We start from the raw sequence: 10,037 nt of genomic DNA on the forward strand, positions 1-10,037 counted from the left end.
CTTTGGTCAGCAGGAGGCCACACACACACACACTCTCACATAACACACACACACACACACACACACACACTCTTACAGAAGTTCACACATATACATTTACATATAGTGCCTTGTCTATGTAACCAAAGGGGGGTTGCAAGGGGAGGTGCTTTGTAAACTATTGTTTGAAGTTTGTCAATAAAAGGCAGCGAGAGGAGGCCACCATTGGGGTCATTGTCGTGCTGGACACAGATGAGAGGCCTCCCTTGCGCAAGTAGTGGATCGATCGACTGTCTTGTTTTCTTCATGATGAATAAGTCTCTAGAATTAGCGGGGTTTGTGGAAACACAGACCCAACAACAACATTACATGTAAAGAATCAAGTGGAAGTTTTTCTAAAGTTATTTAATGATATTTATATTATGGAAGCAGATTTTTGACATTTTACCTTTTTCCCGTTTTCAGATATAATAAACACGCACAAAACAAAAGCAAACGGCCAGAACACAAAGCTGGAAAACCCACCCGATTGACAAAAATCAACTCAAAATTCTCCCACACAACAGAACCTCCTCTATTCCTCGCTGGCTCCAAATCTCTCAGTAGAATGATCAGTGGTTCGCTATCTGTCACCATCAAAACACTCCACAAATCCCGCGAATGATTCGCTTCCATTGAATCAGATGCCGAAGCAGTTAGGTTCTAAATGAAGCTTCGGACGTCACTGATCACGTGACTCTGGCCAAACGAATCAAGCTTCGACACAGAGCTTCTGAAGCAGTTTGTTGATTTTTTTGACACACGCACCGGAGCTTCAGCTTCAAGCGGACCATCACTAGTGTCATGTGTAGTTCCGTGGTCCCATGTCACGTCATCTATGACCAGTTAGAAGTTTCTTAGTTGCAGTTCATGTTTGGTTTGTTTCTTTAGTATTCATGTATTTTGTTTTTAGTTTGTTTTTTGCCAGCAATAAAGCTGCGGCCTTTGGTTAAGTATTCTGTCTCTGAGTCCTGTGTTTAGGTCCTGACCCAGCCTGCCACACAGCCCATCATGACAGGTTCATTTCTGAATCGAAAGCCCACAGCTGGTATTAACATCAAAATGAATGCAGTTTTCATAAATGTATAAGCTTTGCACTGCACTTTGCACTTTAATATAATGATCTTTGTGACTTTGAGTTCCTACGAAACTTTATCTTTGTGTTTCCACTGAGTTAAAACCCACAGACACATCAGATGAGAGCAAATTAACTTGCTGATAACATGTTTTTTTTAATAGATTTATATCTTCACTGAAAGCCAATGTGCTCAGAGACTGGAGTCTTTTACTGACAACATTTAGCCTTTTACTCATGCACAAAGCACGAGTTTGCTTAACCTGCATCAGTGCATAGCATTTGCACTGTAATAGCAATCAGTTCAGTTAGTTAAGGTTTTGCTAAAGATGCAACATTAAAGAAAGGAAACCTGACTGATGACAATAGCTGTAAATGTAAAATAAAATACAGTCTCAGTAATGAGTGGCTCCACTGTTATTGTTGATCACCAAGTCGTGAATAAAGCCACACAAAGGGCATTTACTGTCAAAAACTGTTGTCCCTTTTTGTAAACTTTCCTTGCCATCCATCCCCAAAGGTTCTCAACTGGATTTAGATCAGGGGAAGCTGCAGGATGGTCCAAAATAGTGATGTTATTCTCCTGGAAGTAGTCCCTTGTCCTGCGGGCATTGTGTACTAAAGCATTGTCCTGTTGAAAAACCCAGTTGTTACCACACAGACGACGGCCCTCAGTCATGAGGGATGCTCTCTGCAACATCTGGACATAGCCAGCGGCCATTTGACACTCCTGCACCTCCGTTTTTCCACTGAAGGAAAAAGCCCCAGGCCATTATGGCGCCCCCTCCACTATGGGGCGTAGAAAACATCTCAGGTGGGGTCTGCTCTGCTTGTCATACCAGTAACACTGGAAACCATCAGGACCGTCAAGGTTACATTTTTTCTCATCAGAGAATAAAACTTTCTTCCACCTTTCAGTGTTCCATGTTTGGTGCGCTGTTGGAAAGTCCAAACAGTCAGTTCTGTGGCGTTCAAGGAGTCGAGGCCTTTGAAGCCGTTTTTTGTTTTTGAAGCCCTTCAGTCTCAGATCCTGTCTAATGGTTATGGGGCTGCAGTCGGCACCAGTAACGGCCTTAATTTGGGTCGACGATTGTTGGACAGCCAATTGGATCCTCCGGCTCAGTGCTGGTGAAATTTTTGGGGTCTTCCACTTGGCCTTTTTGTTCCATAACCCTCAGGATTATTGAAAAAATCCAAATCACTGTCTTACTGCGTCCCAACTAAGCAGCGATGGCACGCTGCAAGAGACCCCGCTTACGCAGTTCAACAACCCGACCACGTTCAACAAGGGAAAGTTTTTTTGCCTTTGCCATCAGAACGTCATGACAGTGTGATTACCTGACAGAAAATAACAATGAATCCACATTTTAAGTTCATTTTGTTAACATTTTGTTAAAATCCAACCATGAAAAATATGACTTTTTGCCATTTTTCAAATGGTTTTAAACTTTTGATTGGGACTGCATAATAATAATTTAGAGATTCTGAATTATTTGACCGCTATCTCACTTTTAGATTTTACATATGGCTTTCTTTTGACCCCCAACTGCTATATATCATTAAAGGTGTTCCTCCGCCACTGCCTCGTTTGAGTTTTGGACGAAATGCATTCTGGGATATTGCATTTCGTCATTTAAAGCTGATTGGAGACCAAAACAGCCAATCAGATTTTTTTGCATCCAAGTCTGTGATTGGCTGGTTGTGTGGCACAGATATAACGGTGTACAGAAAGAGTTGAGCGCGCACGGGCAGAAATGTTGAGAGCGCGAGCAACACATTGCGAGCGAGCGCAAATGCAAAAACTGAGCGAGAGGGGCTGCTATTGTGTGTGTGTGTGTGTGTGTGTGTGTGTGTGTGTGTGTATGGATAATAGCAAACACTGAAATACATTTTTTGCACGCAGCAATGAATTTTGTTCACTCAAATTTAGCTTTTCTTCGCTCAAAATCAATTTCTTCTCAAAATACAACCTGCAATTTTTTTTTACGTGTGCTCAAACTTTTTTTTACGTGCGCTCAGAATAGTGGCACAAAAATAACGCCATACCTATTAGCTTAGCACAACAACAACAACAAAAAAAGCGCTCTCTCACCCAGGAAACACACAGTCGCAGAGAGCGTGCGTCACCATGGCAACCGTAACGCTGCCGCCTGGAACAACAGAACACAGCTGTCAAACAAAACCCAAAGTCCTGACCCGCCACAATATGAAACAGGAAAATACCGCCGTGTAATCCATTTATTTCAACTAAGTAACTGTATTCTAAATACCACCTTTTTAAACGGTAACTGTAACGGAATACAGTTACTCATATTTTGTATTTTAAATACGTAACGGCGGTACATGTATTCTGTTACTCCCCAACACTGCTCAAGAAATATTCATATATGACTGAATATTTAAATGTGATGTGAATTCTCTGTCTTAAGCAGAGATGGGCAGTAACGCGTAATCTGATTACTTTTTTCAAGTAACGACTAAAGTAAGGGATTACTATTGCAAAAACGGTAATTAGATTACCGTTACTTTCCCGTAGGAACGCTGCGTTACTGCGTTACTAAAACCGTTATTTTTCTGCGAGAGTATCTCATGACAGTGATGTAAGCGAGTGCGACGTTTGTGACAACAGCTGTGTGCAGATCAACAATGGATAATATATGGAGTGCGGGAGAGAGTTTGAGCGTGCAGCGTTTAAAGCGTGGAAGTACTGACCTTACTTTGAGTTTGATTCCATAAAAAGTGACCAAAACATTAGTGTCCGTTGTGCGTGGGAAGAAAACCCCTAAATAAGCACCGAGTAGCTACGACATAATGGGAAACTCACAGAGAAACTCGCAGATTCTTCCACTGACCGCGGCACACCTGCACCAGGGTAAACCTCCGCCTGCCCCACTCCTGCTTTACAGGTGAAAATAGAGCAAAAGGACCGCTAGTCTTTGACTTTATTTATTTTCTGCTGTGTTTTACTTGCATCTATTTGAAAGACTGAGTGTAAACACAAAAAATATTTAATTTTATGTGCTGGAATGTGCAGAAAATAGGTTTAAATGTTAAACTAATTTCTTCCAGTCAGAGAATGTTGCATATAATTAAATTTTTGCTTGATGCATAAAGTTAAAAGATTAAAACTAATAAAACAAATTTTAAAAAGAGACTTTTCCATTTGATTACATTTTGTATGATGGATTATGCAGAAAAAGTAGAACTGGGCTGAAAGATCTATCACTTTATCACCTCTTCAGGTTGTAAATCGTGTTTTTAAAAAGTAATGTTGAAAATCACCCAATTCTTTGAATCTTTGGGCTGAAGGAAGGACAATACTCGGTGTATATATGCTCAATCAACAATCATTTATTTCCATACAATTCAACAGTCAGAGCATTACAACGTCCGGACGGGAGAGATGCTACCAGAGGGTCAGGCACATGTCTCAAAATGGTAGCAACTTTCACAGACTTTTATAGCTAGTACCAGCCCCCCTCTTTGTCATAAAAGCTGCATCTTCACATGTTTTTCTAATTCTTAGCGAGCCTGGCTCCTGACCTTGCCTCCCTGTCTTTCTGTATGAAGTAGGAAGGGGGGTAAGGAATGTGGTTTTATCTCTTCTGCCCAGACACCTAGTCTCCTTCTTACAGCCTTCTTCACATGATTCAGCAATAAAACATTTCAAGAAAACAGTGTAAGACATTCACAGCTGATCCAGGATACAGAGTGATGCACATTTATCTAATGAACTAATATGTGAATATGTTCTGTTAACTCAAAAGTATAATGAGAACTAAACTACATACAGCTCACACACTCTATATTAAAGGGTATAATGTGATCTACAGCAGTATTCTAATTCAACTACTTTGATTACATATATAAGGTAACATATAATAACAGAATAATCTAATAGTAACTAAGTAACTAAGTAATTAATTACTTTCGAAAATAAGTAATCAGTAAAGTAATGGGATTGCTTTTTTGGGGAAGTAATCAGTAATTACTTACTGATTACTTTTTTCAAGTAACTTGACCGACACTGATCTTAAGAACAACAAAGGAAATGGAATGACGTGATCTTAAAGTTTAGACTTTTTGTTAAATCATGTAAGTCAGAGATAGTCCAGGCTTCTAAACCCATCTCAGGTGATCAAGTACCACAATCGAAAGGAGAGCTGCCCGACTGATATAATTTGACCTGCAAGGTTCAGATTTCTTCATATCAGGGAAAGCAAGAAGACACCTGGATTGAGACCAGGGATCAGGATCAGGGACTTTTTTTTTTTATTAGAGAGCCGAAACTAAGGATCATGGGTGCATAAAGAGATGCAAAGTTTTTAATAACACGTGCTGCTGTAGCATCAGTGGGTAGATCAGAGGAAATGCAAATAACCTTAAAGAGTTCCATACAAAAATGAATGAAAGATGGTATAAATAAAAATTCAAATTCAAATTTAAAAAGTTACAAACATTTGGATACATTATTTGCATGTAGAAACAAATGAATATTAACTGGTGATCATAATTACAAGGAAGGGAAAACAAAACACTTTTAAAATCTCGATGAAAAAACAATTGAAAAAGAAAAGAAAAATGTGTTTACTACTGGAATACAATGAGTGTTTAAAAGTGATTATAAAGTAATTTTGAAATTATTTACACATGGATAGCTGAAGTGAGAAAAGCGTGGCTGAGATGCAGATATCAGCTGTTGTTTGCTTCATTTATCAAAAAATTCTGACACTCTGATATCAACTCTTCCCCCTCTTTTGCTCTCCTGACTCTGTTTTCATCACCACACCTCTCACTGCTGCCGTCAGTCACACCGATGAGCACAGACATGCCAGCAGCCTGTCAATGCGCCCCTGCCGCATGAAAAGACACAAAACTAAGTCCACAAAAGGACAGAGCAAAAAGAAGATCCAATTGATTTCAAAGGGAATACGTTCATTATGAAAGCTGGAAATGGGAATCATCAGTACAAAGTACTTAAAGAACAACAGAATTAAAATTCCTAGACTTCGACGTTTCTCCTGAGTGGGCACTGAGGTGGCAGCAGGCAGGGCTCTGAAGGTCCGAGCTAAGCAGAAGATGAACAGGGGGCCAGGGAGGGCAGCATAAATACGTAAATGTATGAACTGATGTAAAACTATGGCAAGAGGGAAACTGACAATACAAAAAGCCCAGACCAGGACACAGAGCAGCACAGAACTCTTAGGTTGTCTGAGGCAGTCCAACAGTGGGAGTGTGATGAAAAAACACCTGCAACACAAGAGAGACACAAATTCTGACTGTCATAGTACAAAAAAAAGGTTTATGACTGTGAGGATTCTTCACAGTACAATATGATGTTCATAGAAATGCACGAACGCACACATTAAAAGACAGAGAGGTACCTTTCCAGAGCAATGCACACCTTGAAGTAAAGACCGACCATCTCACACAAGTTGTAAATAATACCACTCATGCTGCTTTCCACTCTTATGATCCAAACGATCATTATGCAGATCCGGATTAGATTGGAGAGGAGGAGGTTTGTGTAATAGATGACAGGGACCTGACTCCTTTGCATCTGATGGAAAAATTTATTATTATATTACATTACACATTGAATCTAAGGGACTATTTACTTCATTTACTTACCACACAACACACGTAGTAGATGATCAGTACGGTCAAAGGAAGGCAGACACACACGTAAATCCACATCACCACTTCAAGGAAATATCGCTCATGTTGATAACATTTTGTTATCGTATTTATGTATGATCCAAGATGTCTGATGTACAACACTTTTGTGAAGCACACAGGTGGTGGTAGAAAAAACAAAACAGCAGGTTAACATTGTTCTTATGTTGACATGAAATTGTGGATGAAACTGATAAAGAAGAAGCAAAACCTGCTGAACTGATGTAACAAATCATAAAATAATTTAAAAAAGGACAAAACAAGGAAGAGCATACACAAGAACGTGTCTGTACGCCTGTAAAATTAAGATTAATCAATATATAATTAATATAATAACTTTAAAGTCAGGTAAAATCTACCTTTCATTATTTCAGTTAACTTGTTTAAATGTGAATAAAGGTGATTCAGAAATTCCTTTTAAATTGTTAACAAATAAAGACAAAAACACCTCTATATAACTTTAAATAATCCTCATGGATATTTTTTATTAGACTTGTGGATAAAATAGGCAATTCATTTCATATATTGACTTCAGCAGGATCAAACACCTGTCCTCTTTAAAACTGTATTAAACAAAGACGTGAACACAAATATCTGATTTTCTCTGTCAAATAAAAAGTACAGTAAAGCTGCACATTTACATCCTCTGCATTCACACAGAAGCTCACTGCACGCACAAAAGAAAAGTTGGTAGTACTATGACTTCCACATGCTGTCTGAAAATGCTGATTTGTTCTAATTATAAGCCAGTTTCTTCATAACTATGTTGCTCTTCAAGTAGAAATAATATGAATTAGTATAAGCTTTGCTCTTACTTGTCTCAGGACTGCTTCCAGCTGAACCAGTGGGTGAAAACTGCAATATGACGAATTTGTCTTGAACGAGGAAATTGTGGTAACACTTTATGGACTCCACCCTGTACTCACTGGTGTTCACACTGACAACAGCCAGTCAGGATAAACTTAAAGCTTCTGCACCATAGACACAGTGCTAAATGCAGTGTGTGTACACACGTTTAGCTTAGCTTTTCTAAAAACTGCAGTTGGCAGTTTATTTGAAACCATGTTTGTGACTTTATGAACTCTTTACAAGTTCGATCTTCCTTTTTCCACTACAATAAAATTTCACAGACCCAACAGAGCAGGTGATGTGGCAGCAAACACCAAGTTGATAACATGGGTTTTAAATGTGCAATCTTCAGTGTGAGAGCACTTGTGTCAAAACAAGTCTATAGAACATTTCCACCTTTAACACAAGCACAACTACACAAAGCAAAAGGACTGATACTTACATAGTGCTCTTCTGCTTTATTTGAACACTCAAAGCACTTTTTTACACCCCCCCCCCCCCCCACACACACACACACACAACTGATATGTTCATCTGTTATTAAATCATTTACTCAATTATTATTTATGAAGTCTTTATTTATCCTCAGCCAGGTGCTGATGTCTCTAGCCTCACATTTCCTAAAACACAATCACCAATAGTGCGAGTTTGTTCCTCAGGGAGTGTGTCACAGAGTGGGGAAAAAGTGGTTAGAAACATGAATTGGTTGGTGGTGTGCCGGGGATCTAACTCGCTACTGGATTTTCCAGGCAGGTCTACAATTACAGAGTGCAGTGCACCACAAAGGAAATACACCAAAGACAAATGATTGAATACATATCTAACAAGTTACTACCAAAAAAAAAACAAACAAACTGTGGACAATTTATTGTCCCTCTTCAACTGTAAACACAGAATAGTCAAACAGATTCACCGTCACACAAACCTCTAAAACACCATCCTATTTTCAACCCTGTGTCTCCATCTAGTGGCTAAAAAATGGTGACGGTTCAAATGTTGTCACATCTTTCTGCTGACAAAGATAATGATTTCACGGTTTACTATATCATCTTTGGTGTTTTTAAAGTTAAAGTTAGTTCAACCAAAAATGTTTTTTCCACGATTTAAGGAAGAGATAAAACCACCTGGCCCTACAGAACACAACCCCACCCAACACGAATGAAAAAAGTTGACAGTGACATAAAGCACAGAATAAAATGGAATATGACCAAACTTTTGCAAGAATAAGAAAATATAGATGTATACTTAACATACAAAACTGAAGTTACTATAGGCCACAGGTGTCAAACTCCAGGTCTCGAGGCGGTGTCCTGAAACCTTTACATGTGACATGTGACTCAATAAATCAGAGGAAATACAAATGTTACTGTGAGAAAACAATTAATACAATTTTAAACTGAAATTGAAAAAAAAAAATCCCCACTGGCCCGTCTTTATCCTTCTAGATTGGGCATCCTGTGCAGGATCTTTGCTGTTCCTAGAGATGTTGTTCCTGGGATCTGTTGGAGGCATGCCCCCAGTTTTAGGGTCACTCCTCTGGGTGCTCAGATTAAAGTTTTTGATCCAATTCCCCTAGTGTTACCAGCAGTGGTAGCACAATTGGCCTTTGGAATTTAAAGCCAATTCAATTTTTTTACTCATTTTCTTTAGTCAATTTCACCTCTGGGTAAATGTCTTCCTTAAATAGAAAAATAGGGGCAGGCAGCACTGCTGCCAAGCCCCTTCGTTTAGAATGAGTCTGATTTACTAAAATATGTACAATCGTGCACACATTTCCTAAATCTGACAATGATTTTATGCACAAATTTTACGTTCCATACACATTTTAGTGAATGAGGGTTCTAGTGAAATAGATTGTTTGCTTGCTTTCTCAGCCTCTCTCCTGCTGTGTTCTCCTCTTATCTCTTTTCCTTTCCTTGTTGACATGAACCCACTCGTGTGTGCTGCCATCACTCACACTGATGATCTCTTGCTGGATCTGCTGCAGCAGCACAGACATGCCAGCAGATTTTCAACTGGACTTCTACACATAATGACAAACAGAATCAAGATCTCAAAAGAATTGAGCAGAGAGAAGATGGAAATGAAGTAACTGTCAAAAAGATATGGTTCCAAAACTATTAGGATGATTGTAGGTATGATAATCAGACAGTAACTAACCAACAACAGAACCAAAGTTCCTATAATTCTTTGTTTTTCCTCACTGGGCACTGAGGTGGCATCAGGCAGAGATCTGAGAGTCCCAGCTAGACAGCAGATGAACAGGGGAGCAGGAAACAAGGCAAAAATAAAGATGCGTTCAGACTGCTCTAATAATACTCCAAGAGGGCAACTGAAAACACAAAGGGTCCAGACCAGAAGACAGACCAGCACAGAAGTCTTGGTTTTTCTGATGAAGTCCAGCAGGGGGCAGGCGATG

The 10,037-nt window shown here is 39.3% G+C and overlaps 1 long non-coding RNA gene across 1 annotated transcript; it reads right to left on the minus strand.

Annotated features, from left to right (window-relative positions):
- Positions 1-4,433: 4,433 nt before the first annotated feature.
- On the minus strand, positions 4,434-7,618 carry LOC309720461. Its single transcript, XR_014280491.1, has 4 exons — positions 7,585-7,618; positions 6,725-6,873; positions 6,478-6,653; positions 4,434-6,343 (listed from the first exon to the last, which is right to left on the minus strand). It is a non-coding gene; the product is annotated as an uncharacterized lncRNA (long non-coding RNA).
- Positions 7,619-10,037: the final 2,419 nt, after the last annotated feature.

The sequence above is a fragment of the Aulonocara stuartgranti genome, assembly GCF_965226115.1.
Source record: "Aulonocara stuartgranti genome assembly, chromosome: 13".
NCBI classification, from domain to species: domain Eukaryota; kingdom Metazoa; phylum Chordata; class Actinopteri; order Cichliformes; family Cichlidae; genus Aulonocara; species Aulonocara stuartgranti.